At 41.4% G+C, this 18,189-nt stretch overlaps 1 protein-coding gene and 1 long non-coding RNA gene across 22 annotated transcripts in view; one reads left to right on the top strand and one right to left on the bottom strand.

The window, feature by feature from the left end:
* The window catches only part of PTPRF (protein tyrosine phosphatase receptor type F), a 485,633-nt gene that overhangs the window by 309,770 nt on the left and 157,674 nt on the right, over nt 1-18,189 (bottom strand). The window lies entirely within an intron of this gene.
* The window catches only part of LOC310846181, a 394,522-nt gene that overhangs the window by 335,700 nt on the left and 40,633 nt on the right, over nt 1-18,189 (top strand). The gene's annotated exons all lie outside the window — the stretch shown is intronic.

Below are 18,189 nucleotides of genomic sequence, written 5' to 3'. Positions count from 1 at the left end.
AACATTTCCCCAACATCCATTTAGAAAACTGATCTCTGACAGGCACTCTCCTTTTCCATATCAATGCTGATCAGACTCCATAGACCTCCCACTTCTAAGTGCTTCATCAGCTAATGGAAACCTCTATTGTAGGCATCTGACAACTGTTTTCCCAGTAACACCCCTCCATTTTAGCTGCCCTTTCTCAAATAGCCATCAGAAAAACTATAATTTAAACTTCCAACAGCTCCTTGGAGAAACATAAAAACAACCCATCACAAAGCTGGTTTTGTTCTGCTCCCACTCAGCAGAAAACCCACCCACAGACTGCTGGAATTAGACTGCTATTTATTCTGAAGTCTCACAACTGTCTGCAAAACAGATGATGTCATGATGCATGGCTAAATCCCAGATCCTCTAACATGCAACAGAGAAAATTAGCAGAGGTCTGCTAAACCTAAAACTGGGCAGACTCCCTAACTACTGGTCTCGTGTGCAATTTTCAGCCACCTTTACAAATTCAACATTTGCAAGACCAGAGAAGCCTCAGCTTGCCATACTACCAATACAGTACAAGCTCTCTTAAAATTACCGTATTTTTCGCACCATAGGACGCACCGGACAATAGGACGCACCTTGTTTTAGAGGGGGGAGAACAAGAAAAAAAAAATTCTCCCCCTCTCTGCCCAGTGCCCCTTCAGCGAAGCGGCAAAAGGTGCTGCGCAGAGAGGGGGAGAATTTTCCCCTTCTTGTTTTCCCGCTCTAAAACAAGGTGTCGTTTAAGGTGCGTTCAGGCGGCTACCTTGGAAGCCTGGAGAACGAGAGGGGTCGGTGCGCAACGACCCCTCTCGCTCTCCAGGCTGCAGGTTCCTTTCAACCTGCTCTTTGGGGCTGGCGGGGGAAAGCCCACCACCAGCCCCAAAGAGCAGGTCAGGGAGCAGCGGAAAGGCGCAGCGGAGAGGCTCCTGCCAAAGTCGCGCGTCACCTCTCCAGCCGGGGGAGGGTCGCGGGGTGCTTCTTTAGCCCCACGCGCGCTCTCCCGTCTGGAGAGGTGACACATGGCTATAGAGGCTCCTGCCATAGCCGCGCGTCACCTCTCCAGCCGGGAGAGGGTCGCGGGGCTATGGCATCTTCGCTCCATAGGACGCACACACATTTCCCCTTCATTTTTGAAGGGGGAAAGGTGCGTCCTATAGAGCGAAAAATACGGTAAATTGTGACTGTCTGTGGGCTCAGTTCACCCTCTACAAAATCAGCATATGCCTGCATGAACAGCAGTACCCAATGGTCACAGAATCACAGAATGGTACAGCTGGAAGGGACCACCACTCTGCAATGAAGGAATCTTTTTGCCCAACGTGGGACTCGAACCCATAACCCTGAGTGTACCGGTAAGTCTCAAGGTCTATCAGCTGAGCTAAAACACTGACTCTGCTTATCTATTCTGATAAATAAACTATGGATTAAAAAAAATGTGTGGCAAGTTACCGATTATTTTTTTTAAAAAAACAATTTACTAACAAACGTTGGCTCTTTCCTGTGAGAGCCATGACAATACAGTTTTCTTCTCTACTCTGATTTTATCCTTTTTATTTGGCCTATATAGATTCCTTCCTGCTCCCATAGCCTTGTTTTCCAAATAGAGCAAAAATTGTTCCAGCCTCTTTTGTTTAAGAAAAAATGTGCATAGTACCTTATCACAGCAAGTGATCTGCAGTCTGAATAGTATCAACCTGCTCTGAAAAGAGGGGTTATTTGTTAGCTAAGTGCTGCTCCTGAACCAGAGTAAGCAGAATACATATAGTCATACCTATGTTAGGATCATGTTGTGGATTTTTGGGTTGCGAACACAGCAAACCCGGAAGTGTATACACACGCACAGAAGCATTCTGCGTGCTTCATGCACGCACAGGAGCGCTCTGCACGCTTCGCGCATGCACAGGAGCACTCTACTGCATCACGCACAGAAGCGGCGCTCTACTTACCGACTTTTGGGGGTGCAAACGGCACCCTAAAATGGATCGCGTCCCTAAGTAGAGGTACCACTGTACTTAATTTCATGACACATTAGAAACTATAAAAAGATGCCCTCCAATGTCCATCTAGCTGACTTACTTGACATCAGAGTACAGTGGGACCTCGGTTTAAGAACAACCCTGTTTACGAACAATTTGGTTTATGAACTCTGCAAAACCAGAAGTAGTGTCCTGGTTAGCGAACTTTACCTCGGTCTAAGAACGGAAGACAAATGGTGGAAGAGCACTGGTGGCGGGAGGCCTCATTAGGGTAAGTGTGCCTCAGTTTAGGAATGGTTTTGGTTTAAGAACGGACTTCCGGAACGGATTAAGTTCGTAAACCAAGGTACCACTGTATGTGTAAAATGTAAAACATGCTTATCAAGTATTCTAGCCTCTGCCATTCCCTCTCATGGCTGATTCAACACATGTATGAATCAACTACTTTTTGTCAGCAGTCACTCTCATGCCACACTTTTCTCAGTTGCTACAATTGCTTTGGTATTCCATTATAGATTGCAACTGATTGCATACCAGGGAAATTAGAAGTGTGAACTGGTCCTCAAGTCTCTAGAGCTTTTAGATTATTGAATTTAATGGGCATTCCCAACATGAAGCTGTACAAGCTATATCAATCTCTCCCATAAATATAATAGAGGAGAGACATTTATTCCTCAACACGTCTGGTGACAATGAGCTACTAATCAACACCTAATGGTTCAATGTAAGAAAAAATGATTTGGTTGAAACATGCCCAATGTTGATTTTACCAGTAGGACCATAATGCACCAGAATCCAATCTTGCTCACTCATATATTGGGTACAAGTTGCACATAAAGTTCACTCTGCACTTGAAAGGAATTGATCCTTCAGTCTGGTAGCACTTATACTTTGGGACTCCCTGCCCAAAGTATGATATTAGAAGCAAGCGCCTTTGCTGTACTATTTTTGGCAACTGCTAAAACTATTTTGCTTAAGTGTGGCTACCCAGACATGTATTTTAATAAGACAATTCATAATGTCTATTTTTCAAAGTGCTATTTTTACTCATATTTTGAATTTTTTGTTAACTTGTTTTTAACTTCTGATCTAATCAATGATTTATGAATATTTTATATTTTACATAAACTGCTTTAAAGTGTTGATGATTGAGTGGTAAATAAATCCTGTTAGTTAATCAATCAATCAATCAATCAATCAATGTTAAGTCGATATACTGATAATCCAAAGTTATCATTATTTGTTTAGCCATTCAGTAATATAATGTATGTATACTAGGTGGTGAAAGTTTTTGGTTTTTTAAATCACAATTATGCCTCAAAACCAGAAATGTAAAATCAAGACATTTTACCTTAAAATAGAGAGCAGAAAAATAAAACACCACAGCACTAAATAATTAAAAGAAAGAGCAAAGCAGAGGATGGAGACGGGAACTCCACAGGTCTAAAATATACTATTAAACCATGGCATAATAAAGGTTTCTAAAAGTTCCAAGGTGAAATAAATGTGAAATAGGTGTTTGGCTGACCCCTCTGGGAAGGTCTTTCCACAACTAAGGGGCCACTACTGAAAAGGCCCTTTATTTGGTGGTGACCATCAGAGAAGCGTCTCAGCCAATGATCTCAAGGCATGATAGGTACATGAAGGAAGAGGCAATTGTTCAGATACAAAACTGTCAAACCATACTTTAATAATTTGAACTAGCACTTTTGAATTAGGCCTGAAAGAGACTGGGAACCAGTGAAGATGCTGAAGTACAGTATAATGGGTTCATAAAAACATCTTGCAGCTACATCCCATACCAACTGAAGTTTTTTGACCGTTTTCAAAAGCAGCCCATTTACAACGCTGTAACTTCACAATAGTCCAAGTGGGAGGCTCTGCCTCCTATTAATCATGTATTTTGTGAATTATAGATTTATCTCTTGGCTATACTGTAAATAAATTATTGCAAGCAGAATTATTAGATTTGAAAAGAGAATTAATAACAGGAAAGTGCATTTAGAAGTACATAATCCAAATATTTTACATCCTGCCCACACCATAACACTATACAAAGTACAATGAAGAAAGCCTTTTCAAGATAACTGGAAAATTGTCCATTTAGTGCCCCTGCACTAAATGTGGTAGCAATATTTTATTCTAAAAATATGCATTATTTCCCATGGAAAGAAGTGGAGGCAGCAGAAAAGCAATCAAGGAAGGGCAAAACTCCTTCTATGATGAAGAAAAATATAAAATAAATCAGAGAAATGGACAACAAGAGGAACTGAACCCAGAATTCACCATCAGTAAGTGTTCAAAGAAAGCTGGTCTGGTTTTATGACAAGAGGCAATTTCTGCGTGCTAAGAGGTTATTCAACAACCAGGGTTCAATGGTTCCCATGAGATTTGCTGCAGGCTGTTGACCAAGGAGGTTCTTTCCGCAAAGCATAATTTTACCTCCAAGCGCCTTGGCTCAGAAGTCTTCATTTTGTTTCGAAATGTTAGTTTGCATGGTCTATTGGGTTAGGTCAAAATACATTTAAGGTGTCAGCAGGAACTGCAAATGCAAGAGAAAGTGGCCCAGCCCTCTATACACTGGAAGGGAAGACAAACAAATCTCCCTGGCTTCCTAATTCATTCAAGACCACTTTGTCAATTGACTCCTGTGAGCCCAGAATTCTTCAGTGACCTTCCAATTAGTACTGAAACATTCCCTTGAAGAGTCAAGCAACCCTTTTCATCAAGGACAGTCCATTATATCCTTTTTTGATGAAAGTGGGAATTTTTCCTTCTGGTTGCTACTAGCCCTAGGCCCCTGAAATTAGTGAGGTTCTACAAGATTCCATGGCCAGTGTGATTTCAGGAGAGCAATCTTGCGGTGACTCACTGAATCTGACTAATTTTTGGAGATCCTGGCTTCAGGTACCTATCTCCACACATCTCCATGTAGGGATCCTGTCCTGTAAAGCTGTGTCATGGCTAAGGGACATCTGCTCTTCCTCTCTGCTTTTTGGATTCACCCTGATGCCATGGACTCTAACTCCCACTGATGAGTTTTTGGGCAGGTCATATGGAAGGAAAGCATAACTTGCTTCATCCACCCCTGACTTTCAGACTTCAACCATCCTTTCTCCTGAATGCTACAGCATCACTGTATAGACTCCTGCAGGACTGGAACTTGCTCATTTCTCTTTCTTTCTTAACCCCTCTCCCTTCTAGGACAATCCTTCAGTAATTTACCATGCAATTTTCTTTTCATTTTACTTTCTCAATAAAAGCTCATTTTCTGGAAAAGATCGGATCTTGTTTCTGCTGCTCCCTTCCAGGTTCCTTATTAGGGAACTCCACTACCTTGACTATGTAGTTCCTCAAATTACACATTAGGTGTTCCTGTGTTCCCTTGACAAAATCAATGATATGGGCTTTACATAAAACTTTCAATTTTTTCATGTTCAGATTAGAACAATATGTACTCAAAACTTTTCTGATGTCCTAGAGTAGCATGCCTTGCAGTCAGTAAACAAAGCTAAAACCTTTGAAACTTCCCCACTTGTCTAATACAGTCATACCTCGGAAGTTGAACAGAATCCGTTCCGGAAGTCCATTTGACTTCCAATACATTCAGAAACCAAGGCACAGCTTCTGATTGCCTGCAGGAAGCTCCTGAAGCCAATTGGAAGCTGTGGAGGACGTTCGGGTTCCAAGGGGTTCCAAACTGGAACACTCACTTCCACGTTTGTGGCGTTCAGGAGCCAAAACGTTTGGCTTGCAAGGCGTTTGACTTCCGAGGTACGACTGTACTGGATTTACAATTGTGAACTTACAAAATGGAAAATAAAATTCTGCATAAAAATAAAGCTCTGGAGGATTTCCTACCCCACATCACTGGACAAAATACAAACAGGTCACAGAAGAAAAATTTTCCCATATCGACAGTCATGCTCCAGAAAGTCTTATTTGCTGACGAAAATAGTCAAGATTCAGACATGTATAGGGACTAGTATCTTCAGCAAGGACAGTAACAACATGCAAACTCCTCACTGGCTGCTCTCCTACTTCATTAAGGCAGGAAGACATGGCCAGAATTAGTCATGACCCTTCCAATTTATGAAAGAGAGCATTTGTTATGGAGAAGAGAGGAAGAGGAATCATGCATTTCCAATGCTGGCAGACAGTTTGCAAAACTTGGATTTGCATTATATTTGTAGTAGATTCCAGAAAATGTCATAGGTCTTTGTGCCTATTCTTGTTTGCTTTTTCTTTAATCTGTTTTTCTCTGAGTTAATGAATAAGGTTAAATGCTGCCAAGCTTTGTCCTGTTTAAATTATGCTTAGACAATGCATAATATCAAAAAACAAGAATGTCTACCCTACAGAGACTACTAGACAACAACATAACTTAGCAGGATTACAACCACTAGCAACACAGCCATCCTAACAGTATGTACTCATGCTGGAAGAAGTGTCTTGGTCAGGCATCCCCAACCTTCGGCACTCCAGATGTTTTGGACTACAATTCCCATCACCCCTGACCACTGGTCCTGTTAGCTAGAGATCATGGGAGTTGTAGGCCAAAACATCTGGAGGGCCGCAGGTTGCAGATGCCTGGTCTACATTAACCCTCTGAATAGTTATTGTTTCTTTTAAACAGTTCTCTCAACAGTTTTAACACCTGTAATGGGTATGATAAGAGAACTGGTATAGATTAGCAGGTTTCTGGGGTGGGGGTGGGGGAGAGTTACTGCTCAGTAGCTACTACCAAACTCAGATAAGAAAAATTAGACTGGGTATCCTGATATTAAATATTGATCAAGTTCGTTATGTGGCTGTAATTCCAGAAGTTCTGTTAAATGCCTCTTCAGTGATGAAACCAGCAAGAAGACTTCTGCTCTATCTCAAACGCAGAACAGCCCTAATAAAGCCTTTGTTAATGGTCCAACGACCTTGCTGCACAAAGAAAATACCAACTTAGTGACAGTTTCAGTTCTGCACAGCCTATTAAAGCAGAAGAAAGGGACAAAAATAGACAAGGCATTAAGTGACTTCTAAAATATTTATATTGCCAAGATGAGGTTTTATAACTGTTTAAGAACTTTTGCGTTTAATAGCATACAATGCTACCTGGGGAGGGATTTTTAAGAGCAGAAATGCTACTAGGGCTTGTTAAATATTTTGCCTCAGCAGAGAAGGATTCTGATCCAACCTCTTGGTGTATGCAGAGGAATATGTGCACTACAGAAGACAGTAGCATCTGGATTAGGCCCAGAACTCACCTCAATGATTTTTGAGAAATTAATATTAAAGACTTGGCACATACACACTGAAAGACTGATCTAATGATTTTGCCCAAAGTAGTATTTCAAAGGCAGGTGCCATCTGGCTCAGGAGAATAGTTCTCATTCAATATACCAAAATATGGCTAAAGCACTATCCAAATTTAGTACTAAAATCGACCAGCAAGAAAGGAATATTTTATGGTGGTGTCAGATGGCTCTTTTGTAACTAATAAAGATGCAATTCAAATATTTCACATATTCTGACACCAGGTCTTGCCAGATATAAAATAAAATGCTGAGATATGGATGTACATACATACTGTTCCGTCTCAGTCAAGCTGCTGCAATGTCCATTATGGTCATAAATACACTGGCAGTTGACAGGAAATTCAATAGAAGAAATAGATATTGTAAGTACAGTCTCCAAATCCAAATACGAAGAAATGTTCATGACAGCTCCCTCCGGGATTATGTACAGCCACTCCTAAGCTTCAGGTGCTGCTGTCAATACTGAGAACCTACCCACATTACAGAAGATTTCTGCACTTTGAATGATCTTTCATTTGTCAAGGGATAGTCCAAACAAGGGTCGCTATTCAAAGCCACAGGGTGCAGAGACTTTCCCTTAAGGAACCTATCTATATCTGTTCATTAGAGCATATGTATATGGACTTTTGGCTGCCAAAATTAATGTTATGTATGGTCCACTGAACATTAGCAATATGCCTAACAGACCCTCCTCAATGATAGCTGCAAAATTCTAACATTCAAATAGTTCCAGTTACAGATAGGTAGCCGTGTTGGTCTGCCATAGTCAAAAAAAAAAAAAAATTCCTTCCAGTAGCACCTTAAAGACCAACTAAGTTAGTTCTTGGTATGAGCTTTCGTGTGCATGCACACTTCTTCAGATACACTATTTTATTCAAATAGTTGCCCCAGAACATGCAGAGCAAGGCTACTAGCACCAGTCTCATTCCCCTGAGCTCCACCTAGTTGATGCTGCATTGCTTCGGGGATGCTCCAAACACCTTGAGTCACCAAGGAACCTGGGTGGGGTCCCCAATCATAAAATCTGGCGTCTTGTGATCACAAACCTGAGGTGAGCCTCCAAACATACCCCATCTACTAACTTCCATAGGACTACCATCATCAGAGCTCTCTGCACAGCTAGGCACTTGCTGAAATCTTAATGTGTTTGGATTTTGCAATCTGGTCCTGAGAGCAGAATAGCATTCTCTGAAGGGGTAAAGGGAGGTGTGCTGCCTAGGGAGCATGATTCTGAAACGATACCACCATGCCTGGAAATTTGACTAATACCACCAGATCCACCTTAGTTGCACTTGCAATTTGGATTTTAAGTTGGGTCACTTTCTCTATGTGGCCTTTGGACAACCAAATCTTGAAGGCTGGCATCTTCAGTTGTACACCCAGAGGCATGGTTTTTGGGGAGGGTTCCAATGCGACTTCCCCCCAATTTATTATGAAGCCATGTCACCAAAGGCAGTTCAGAGTGACCTATCTTGCCTGCATTGCTCCTTGGAGGGGGAGTGCACCAGGATGAACCTGCACCTCCAGGGTCCTCAGGTGTGCCACTAGGGTCACCATACCTTTAGTTAGGACCCTGCTGGAAAAGGTCAACCCAAAGGGCAGAACATTATATTGGAAGTGGTTGCCTGCATAGGAAAAATCACAGGTATTTCTGGTACCCATCAGATGGCATTAAGTAAATAAACCTCCGATAAGTTCATTAACATCATTCTTGACTAGAGCCTGGAGTTCAAGGCCTCCATTTTGAAATCTTTAGGAATTGGGGTATAACTTTTTTAATCATTTCAGTACTATAATCTCACAGAGAAAGAACATCTAGACACATAGGAAGCTGCTCTAAGTCAGACCACTGGGCCTACCCAGCTCAGTTTTATCTACACAGGCTGGCAGCAGCTCCCCAGGCTTCCAGGCAGGTGTTTCTTTCAGCCTTGCCTGGAGATACTGGGGATGGAACCTGGGACCTTTTCCATTCAAAACATGTGTAATATCACTGAGCCATGGCCCTTCCCATTCTTGCTTTTCTAATACTGATTACTAAAGGCAAATCATTGCATAAAGAAAGTGCAATACATTGTATCATACACACAGGGCACTATGCTATTAAATTTTAATTAAATCCTCTCTGCGGGCACACCAGGTAAGAATGAAAATTGCCCACACCTCTTAATGTTAATGCTTTCTGGCTGTTCTTTTTCCCCCTTTTCTTTTTTAAAGAAACATCTTCCAGTTATGCAAATAGTCCTAATCTGCTTTTATGTTTTGTGAAAATGGCCCCACACATACTTGATCTGTCAGCCCTTTCTTCTTACAATGTTTTCTTAATAGCTGGGGTTAAGTAATAAGGGTAGGTGGTGGTGTTTGTTTTGCAACCATAAACAGTGTGGAACATGGGGGTTGGGAAGAGAAGGAACAGATGGAAAAAACTAGGGCAGGAGCTGCTAGGTATACAGTAAGTGAATTCGCTGCTCCTCTGCACCACCTGTGAGTAGTCTCTTCTGTTCAGATGGTAAGACAGAAGGACATTTTAACCCTGTTACTTTTTAATAAAATCTGATATGTACACACAGTGTTATCTGTTATCAAAACAAAAGCTCACATACCAAAAAACAAAACAGATACTCTTCTACACAAGAAAGAGCAATACAAGGGGGAAACTACTGAGACACACTATAATACTGAATATTAGAACATAAGAAATGCCCTACTGGAGTGGATTGATGGTCCATTTAGTCCACAGTCCTGTTTCCTACAGTGGTCAGAACTCCCTTCTACTATTAACTACTAGTACAGAATCAGTTATATCCTGAAAAGGGGAAGATTAAGGTGAGACACGGCAGTGTTCTTCAAACAGAATAAGGCCTGTCATGCAGGAAGGTGAGAGCAGACTTGTTCTCTGTTTATTTAGTTATTCAAATCAATGCTGTTCCCCTTTTGTTTAAACCACTTCATGAACCAAGACCTTGTATATGTACAGTACCACTAATAATGAACCGTAGATATTACTGCAAATTTATTATGTTATTTTTGTGATGTTAAAAAAATAGTTTTTTTATTTGTAGCATTTGTAATTATTTGTTTATAAAACCCAGTAAAAAGTTATTAAAAAAGAGAGGCTAGAATCAATGAGTAGAAATTTCAAAAAGAAAATTCCAGCTAAACATCAGTGGGAAATGACCAGTAAAAGCTGCTTGACAATGAAAAAGACTGCCTTGAAACTTCTGACCTGTAAATGATAAGCTTATTAAAACCACCTTAACTGCCTCGGGACCATCACAATATGCCCCATGCCCAGTTCCAAATTCTCTTGAATTTGTAACACAAGAGAGGTCCTGTGTAAAGACTGCCTAGAAGTTACAGAGTGTCTTACCTAGAATGCTTCTCCCTAAACCTAGATATGAGAGAGCTTTTCCTGATGTTGTACAGACAATCCTAGTTTTGTACAGGGGTTACATTCTGGGCCACTGCACGTGTCCTGCCTAAAGCATTCCGCCACTTCCCTGTTCTGTCCTTTCAGTGACACTTTATTGTCACTTCCAGGTTCGGTGCCGTGCATGTGTGTGCAATCTTGCATCAATCAGACATTTTAAATTGGGAATTGCCTTTATTTCCCTCTGGATTCAACTGGTGAAATTCAAAGTCAATTGCATTATTTTCCACACCATTCCTAATCCGCTTTTTCTGACCTTGGGGCCTGAATAATTACACTGATGTACTGTGATAGAATAGCTAAATGACCGAGCTATGAAATCAGGAAGTCCCCAGTTTGAAATCTACTTTGCCATGAGCTGACTAGGCAGCTTTAAGCAAGCCATTCCCTATTAAAATCACACCTGCAATGTGAGTTTCACAATTTTTAAAATAGCAGGTGGGGTGGGGGAGCACCAGGATTTCACCAGAAATTCAAGAGGTGAGGTTTAACCCTTCCTTTCCCAGATGTGATCCTGATTAAAATTGCCACTCACTTAGTATTATTAGTCTTAGGGAAAAGGCTAATAACAGAGAGCAGGGTATTTTAACTAGGACTGCAGCTAAGGAGAGAACAATTAATCCTCCTATCACCATGTGAAACAATTCAGATGAAAATTTGGGGAAGGGTCCACACTTACTATTCCTTATTATACGAGGAATTCTTAAACACTGGGGTGCTTTTATATTGTGCATTTAGTGCCGGTTGTAGTTATGGCAGGCTAACTCAGAACACTCAAACAACAGAGTTTTGTAATTTTGTAACATATATGGCAAGTCAATATCTTAGTATTTCCCTTCATGCAGTGCAACACACCCCAGTCAGTAACAGGGCAACTGTATTTATTCTCTAATTAACTTTTAACTAGGAACAAAGGTCAACTACACATTGTTATCAAAGGAAAGCCATAGCATATGATCTGTAAACAAATCTAATAACCTAGCTGATTACAACAGACCTTTAGACTTAAGTATCTTATGGGCCCTTACACACAGAGAAGACGTCATTAAACCTGATTAAAACTGCTATTTAGTCAAATTGCTTATCTAACGACTGAGGAAAACAAGAACCTGCAATTCCCTCCTCAAAATAAACAGTGAATTGGACTACTGCCCCCCAAACTTCAGCTGAAGAATACAGCAGATTGCTAATCAGTCTTCCAAATCAAATCTTTTTTCTTCTTCTTCTTTTAATGGCATGAACACAGAGGTTTTTTTTTAAGGGGCATGTTATGAAGAATGAACAGCACTTGCATACATTCAGGCACACTTAATTAAGCCAAATTCTATAAAAGGGGAGCGAGGAGGGAGAGGAAAGGATTCAGGAACACTTGTTTTCTTTACATCCGACCATATTAAACCACTGGTTTAAATAACACCAGTATAACTCTGATATATCAAATTTCTCTTCAAACAAGTACCAGTACCTACCAAAAGCAGAAGACTCTCAATCTCTACTCTCCGCCACACCCCACACCAATCACTGGGGAAGTAATGTAGAAAAGCAATGGCAGATGGCCTCTCCCACACTCCCTGCAAAAGACTAAATGCAGGCACAAGCCTTGCCCACAAATTAGGCTGTAGTGAATTGACAGATACATTGCAGTTCAGTCTTCCAAAAGATCAAAAATCTGATACTTCAAGGGGGGGAAGGAGTACTATCAAATGTTTCTCAAGAAAGAAAATCTTTCCCAGAAGTCTATGCTCCCCGTCCTACTAATTTTGGCTTGCTCTACACATGACACACTATTGGGATTTTAGGCTGAACTGGGCTTTTCAGAGGTTCGGAGCTGCCTCAATCCCAAATATCAGAAATTAGTTTGAAGGCCAGGCTAGGGCGTTGTTAGGGCTTCAAAGTCAGCGCTGTCTCTTTGAGAGATGTACTAACAAAATGTTAGTGGTTTTACTGAGTGAGGTTTTACTGAGTGAGGTTGGAACGGCAAGGTTGCAACCCATAGATCCTCCCAAAGCTTAAAAAATTCTGAGGCGGTGGCTGAGCATCCTGTTCTGTTCCTTCACCATCTTCCCCCATCACCTATAGCCAGCAGTTAGGAAACAGGCTGTGGAATGCGACATGTGGGAGTGATGGAGTGGAAGGCTCAGAGGCAACACCCTCTCCCTCTCCATGCAGCAGTGCCTATCATTATAAAAACAAAAAAATTCCTTCCAGTAGCACCTTAAAGACCAACTAAGTTAGTTCTTGGTATGAGCTTTCGTGTGCATGCACACTTCTTCAGATACACTGAAACAGAAGTTTCCAGACCCTTCTATATAGTGAGAAGGTGGGGAGGGGTATTACTCAGAAGGGTGGTAGGAATGGGTGATTGGCAGATAGCTGTGATGAGCCTGTTGACGACTCTTAACGACTGCAATAGGTCTTACAGGAAAAAGCAAGGGGTGAGAAGGTGAAAAATGGCTTTGTCATGTATAATGAGATAAGAATCCAATGCCTTTGTTCAGACCAGGTCTCTCCATGGTTTTAAGTTTGGTAATAAGTTGCAATTCAGCAGCTTCTCTTTCCAGTCTATTTCTGAAATTCCTTTGTAGTAAAACAGCTACTTTGAGATCTTGTATAGAATGTCCTGGGAGATTGAAGTGTTCTCCTACTGGTTTCTCTGTCTTGTGATTCCTGATGTCAGATTTATGTCCGTTTATTCTTTGGCGTAAGGTTTGGCCTGTTTGTCCAATATAGAGAGCTGAAGGACACTGTTGGCATTTGATGGCATACACAATGTTAGACGATGAGCAATTAAATAGTCCCGAGATGGTATGTGTGATGATGTTGGGGCCAGTAATGGTGTTGTCCGGGTGTATGTGGCAGCAAAGTTGGCATCTGGGTTTATTGCAGGCTCTGGTGCCAGTGTCCGTGTTAAGTCTGGTTGTAGTATTATTATGGGTTAGGAGTTGTTTAAGATTGGGTGGCTGTCTGTAGGCAATGAAAGGTCTTCCTCCCAGAGCTTGAGAAAGAGAACTGTCATTGTCCAGGAGAGGTTGTAGATCTCTGATGATGCGTTGTACTGTTTTAACTTGGGAGCTGTATGTGATGACTAGAGGTGTTCTGTTATTTTCTTTTTTTGGTCTGTCTTGTAGCAAGTTCTCTCTGGGTATCAGTCTGGCTCTGTTGATCTGTTGTCTAACTTCATCCGCTGGGTATTTTAGTTCTAAAAAGGTTTGCTGTAGATCTCTTAGGTGAGAGTCTCTGTCTGTAGAATTGGAACAGATACGGCTGTAACGTAGTGCCTGGCTATATACAATGGACTGTTTGGTATGTTTGGGATGGTAGCTAGAGGCATGTAGATATGTTTGTCGGTCAGTTGGTTTACGGTATAAGGTGGTGTCTATGCGCCCATCCTGTATTTTTATAGTAGTGTCCAAAAAATGTATTTATTGCATAGATTGATTCATTGTTAGGTTGATTGTGGGGTGAAAATCTTGAATTTCTGGTGGAAGGTGTCCAGGGTCTGTTGACCATGTGTCCAGATGATAAAAATATCGTCAATGTATCACAGGTACAAGAGAGGTTTGAGTGGGTAGGAGTTTAGGAAACATTGTTCTAAATCTGCCATGAAGATGTTGGCATACTGTGGGGCCATGCGGGTGCCCATTGCTGTGCCGCTGATCTGAAGGAACAGGTCATCACCGAATTTGAAGTTGTTGTGGGTAAGGACAAATTGGCAGAGTTTGGTGGCAAAGTCCGCTGTGGTTTTATCTGAAATGTTGTTCCTTATAGCTTGTAACCATCGTTGTGTGGGATGTTGGTATACAGAGATTCCACATCCATAGTAGCTAGTATAGTATTGTTAGGAAGATTATTTAAAGATTGTATTTTATCATTATAAAGTCCCTATCATCATACTGTGCTAGACTGCATCTTCCAAGGGATGATTCTTATAGTAATATTTGGAGAGGGGCTGCAACTCAGAACAAATGCAGACAGTCCCAAATTCAATATGAGAAATTTCTAGTCAGAGAGTTTTTCAAGCAGCCAGACTGAGAAGGACCCTTTCCGGAAAACTTGGATTTTTCTAGCCGTGCAGGAATCATGCACTGAAGCCCCTCCCTCAACCAAGCCCATGCAGAGAGGGAGGGCCAGCCGGGTACACTTGCCCTGGGCCTCACCAGGGACCAGCTGCTTTTTTGTTTGAGTTTATAATTTTATCCTAACAAGACTCCCACCCTGGGCTTCAGACAAGCTCTGCACAGGTCGCCCTCAATCACTGGAAATCTACTTCACCCACTTCTTCTGCTTCTGAGATTTTAGCAGCTCAAGCCTAACCTCATAACCATAAAGCTTAGAGGCTTGATTTTCCTTTTATAAATCTAAATTAAGACTGTTTGGAAGCTGAACTTCCATTCACTTTCTGTGTACTTGCAGGATCACAACACACAACCCTGAGTGTAATGTAGCTTCACTTATGTTCAGTCCCGGTAATACCTACAAGGATGAAGGGTTAGAATTAAGAGCAAAGATGCAGCAGAGCAAGAGAAAAAAGGTAGCAACTCCTGTGATCAACAGACAGGTGCTGCCAGGATTACAGAGGCTGACAGTAGAGCACAGAACATTACAATATATGCGGAAAGAAACACCCAATAGTGGACTCTTGCCACGGAAAGGGTAAGTCAGTCTAGAGAAACTGAGATCAGCCATCTTGGAAAAGGAGTAGCAGGAGGTCATGCTGCTACTTTGCTTCTCCAAAATATTTGCCTCTCAGAGACCAGCTGTCTTGTAGTCCAGCAATACATTAAGGGATTACCAGCTGAAGTGAGGAAGGCCGCTACCTTGCCTTGTGAAGGAGTCTGCACTTGTGGCTTAATCCTCAAAAATGAACCAGGTAGGTGAATGAGGATCTTATTTAAACCTTTTTCCTGGGTAGCCTCACTACTTGAGATACCTTTACCTCCAGCAACACAATGCCTTGCCTAACTGCTGTGGGCCTTATTTTCTCTTTCCTGACAGCTGGTCTCACAGATGGTGTCAAAAAATGCCCTTTCCAAACCAGCCCATGGTCTGAACATTTCCTAATTGTCCAAACACTCAACCAAGATGTTACTCATTTAAGTTATTACAAGTCAATTAACTGCAAGAGCTTTCACCAACATTTTTTGTTTTCTTATTGACATATGTAGTTGCCTTGCTTTGCACAAGCAAATGATTCTCCTGCTGTCTTCTCTCGCTCTCACACACAACACACTCAATTTCACTTATCCACATGCATTACGTCAATCCTAAATTTAGATTACAAGCTTTTTAGTGCAGGGACTGTGTCTCTTTATACCTTCTGTGATGTGCCTAGCGCACCTTTGGGTGCTATTAAATAAAAAACAACAAAACAGGCTTTGATACTAAAACACAGAATGTATAAAGACACAAACCTGATGGTGCATAGCTGGCATATGCAAATACATTGCTTCTATCTCTGAAGTTCTACATTATTAAAAAGCTCATTTTAAATTGGAAAGAATGAAATTAAAAATTACTACTTTAGAAGCACGCACCATGCATGCTAACATCATTTAATAAGAAGCAACAGTTACTAGATTTGCAACAGGGCGAATTTCCTGGTTGGCAGCCAGGTGTTAACCCACAGATAGCAAGATATCGGCCTCATTCGGACATATAATTCATGAGTTTGTTACATCATAGTGTAGAAGCTGGGAGTGAGGCAACCACACACTCCCCCTCCGCACTTACTTCCTTGCTTAATTAAACCGCTGTTAACATTTACATCAGAACAGGAAACTGTGGTTTAAGTCTGGTTACAAGTAAGTTCTCCATTTTGGATGTAATGCATAACTGTGGTATACTTAAAGCAGGAAGTAAGTGCTGGAGGTGTGGGGAGGGAAGAGACAAGAAGAGAGTGTGGGGTCCTGTTGGTTGTTCCTGGCTGCTAAGCTATGATTTAACAAGCCATGGTTTAGCAAATCAGTGACAGAAGCATGTGCTTTGCATGCAGAAGGTCCCAGTTTCAACCCACAGCATCTCCAGGTAGGGCTGGGCATTACTTCCTGCCTGAAACCCTGGAGAGAAAATACAGAACTAGATGAATCAATGGTTTGAGCCAGTATAAGTCAGCTTCCTATATTCCTAACTGTATGTCTGAACAATACATGGCTTGACAATCTGACAGTTCTACATCTGTGATTGTCAAAAATGCAATAAAAGGGTTTCATTGTGTGATTACCTGACTTTCCTCCAGATATATCTTCCACAACCAATAGTATACCTGTATACTTTCAAATCCCAGCAACCCTCCCTGGACAAACTGGGAGAGGGGGCATATTTTGTCATAAAGTCATTATCTTACTGCTCTGTAACTGCTGCTTTCCTTGTGCAATTGTTAGGGGACACTGACTTCGGAAGAGAAGTTTTATTCCCTCTTTCACCTTTAGCCACTTGCACCTCTAAAAATCTACTCTGAAGGATTGGGGAACCCTCCAGAACAATTGCAGAGCAGGGCAGTCGTCTAAAATTGCCTGCCCCTTGAGCAACTGTGATATTTCATTAGACTGAGAGCCTTCAGTGAACAGAAGGTGAACCTACAATTCAAGACAAGTGTCTGTGGGTGACGACTGGTGAGGGGAGCTTGGCAGCTGCTATGGGTTCTGTGGAAATGTTTGCAACTGTTCCTGCATTTTTCTTCTTTCAACATTATCCATTTGTAGCTTAGCTGCCAGTAAGAGGGGGGAAAGTGGGCCAGTGCAAGCAGTACTTGGCCATCCTGGTCACAATATTCACCTGTAATTTTTACAAACAATTCTAACAAAAACACTCCCTCCTTTAAAAAATGTTTTAAAACAGGCCAGTCTAATGCATTTTGTAACAGGCTGCTGTGGATACTTCAAAGAGGCATGTAACAGCTTTTGTACCTCCCAACCATCTAAACTGTACTATCAAGGATTCATTCCCCTCCAGATACTGGTAAATAATTATTGCTATTCTTATTCTGCATGAAATGTTGTTTAAGCTTATGAGATGGACAGAGAAAAACGGAAGGAGAAAACTACTAGAAGCATTTGGGTCTCATTGTTGGTAGATTGCATAACAGATGCCTATGACTGTGCCCAGCAGGATCACATTAATTGACCAATTTACACCTGCCAGGGGGAAGCCAGCAATGTATTTAGCAGAGAGGGAAGAGCCACCCACTCCTGCATCATTTATGGATAGTAGATTTTACCCTTGGGCCTGAATTTAAAATGAATGCCAATGAAATGGGGCCTTCTGTCTCAGGAAGTCAGTATCACCCATCCTTGGCAGAAACAGTGCTGTTGTCATTATCAGGTTATTTAATTGTGGCTATTACAAGATTGTGCAATCAAACCCAGCACTTTAAATGTGTAAATAAGTATACCTTTTCTTCAAGAATATAAATAGCAAATACCTCACAACTTGTGATTTTCTATTTCTCCCTTTTTTGGAT

The sequence above is a fragment of the Podarcis gaigeae genome (genome assembly GCF_964106915.1).
Source record: "Podarcis gaigeae genome assembly, chromosome: 6".
Taxonomy (NCBI): domain Eukaryota; kingdom Metazoa; phylum Chordata; class Lepidosauria; order Squamata; family Lacertidae; genus Podarcis; species Podarcis gaigeae.
The sequence above is the reverse complement of the archived record's forward strand: the minus strand, read 5'-3'. Positions and strand labels throughout refer to the sequence as shown.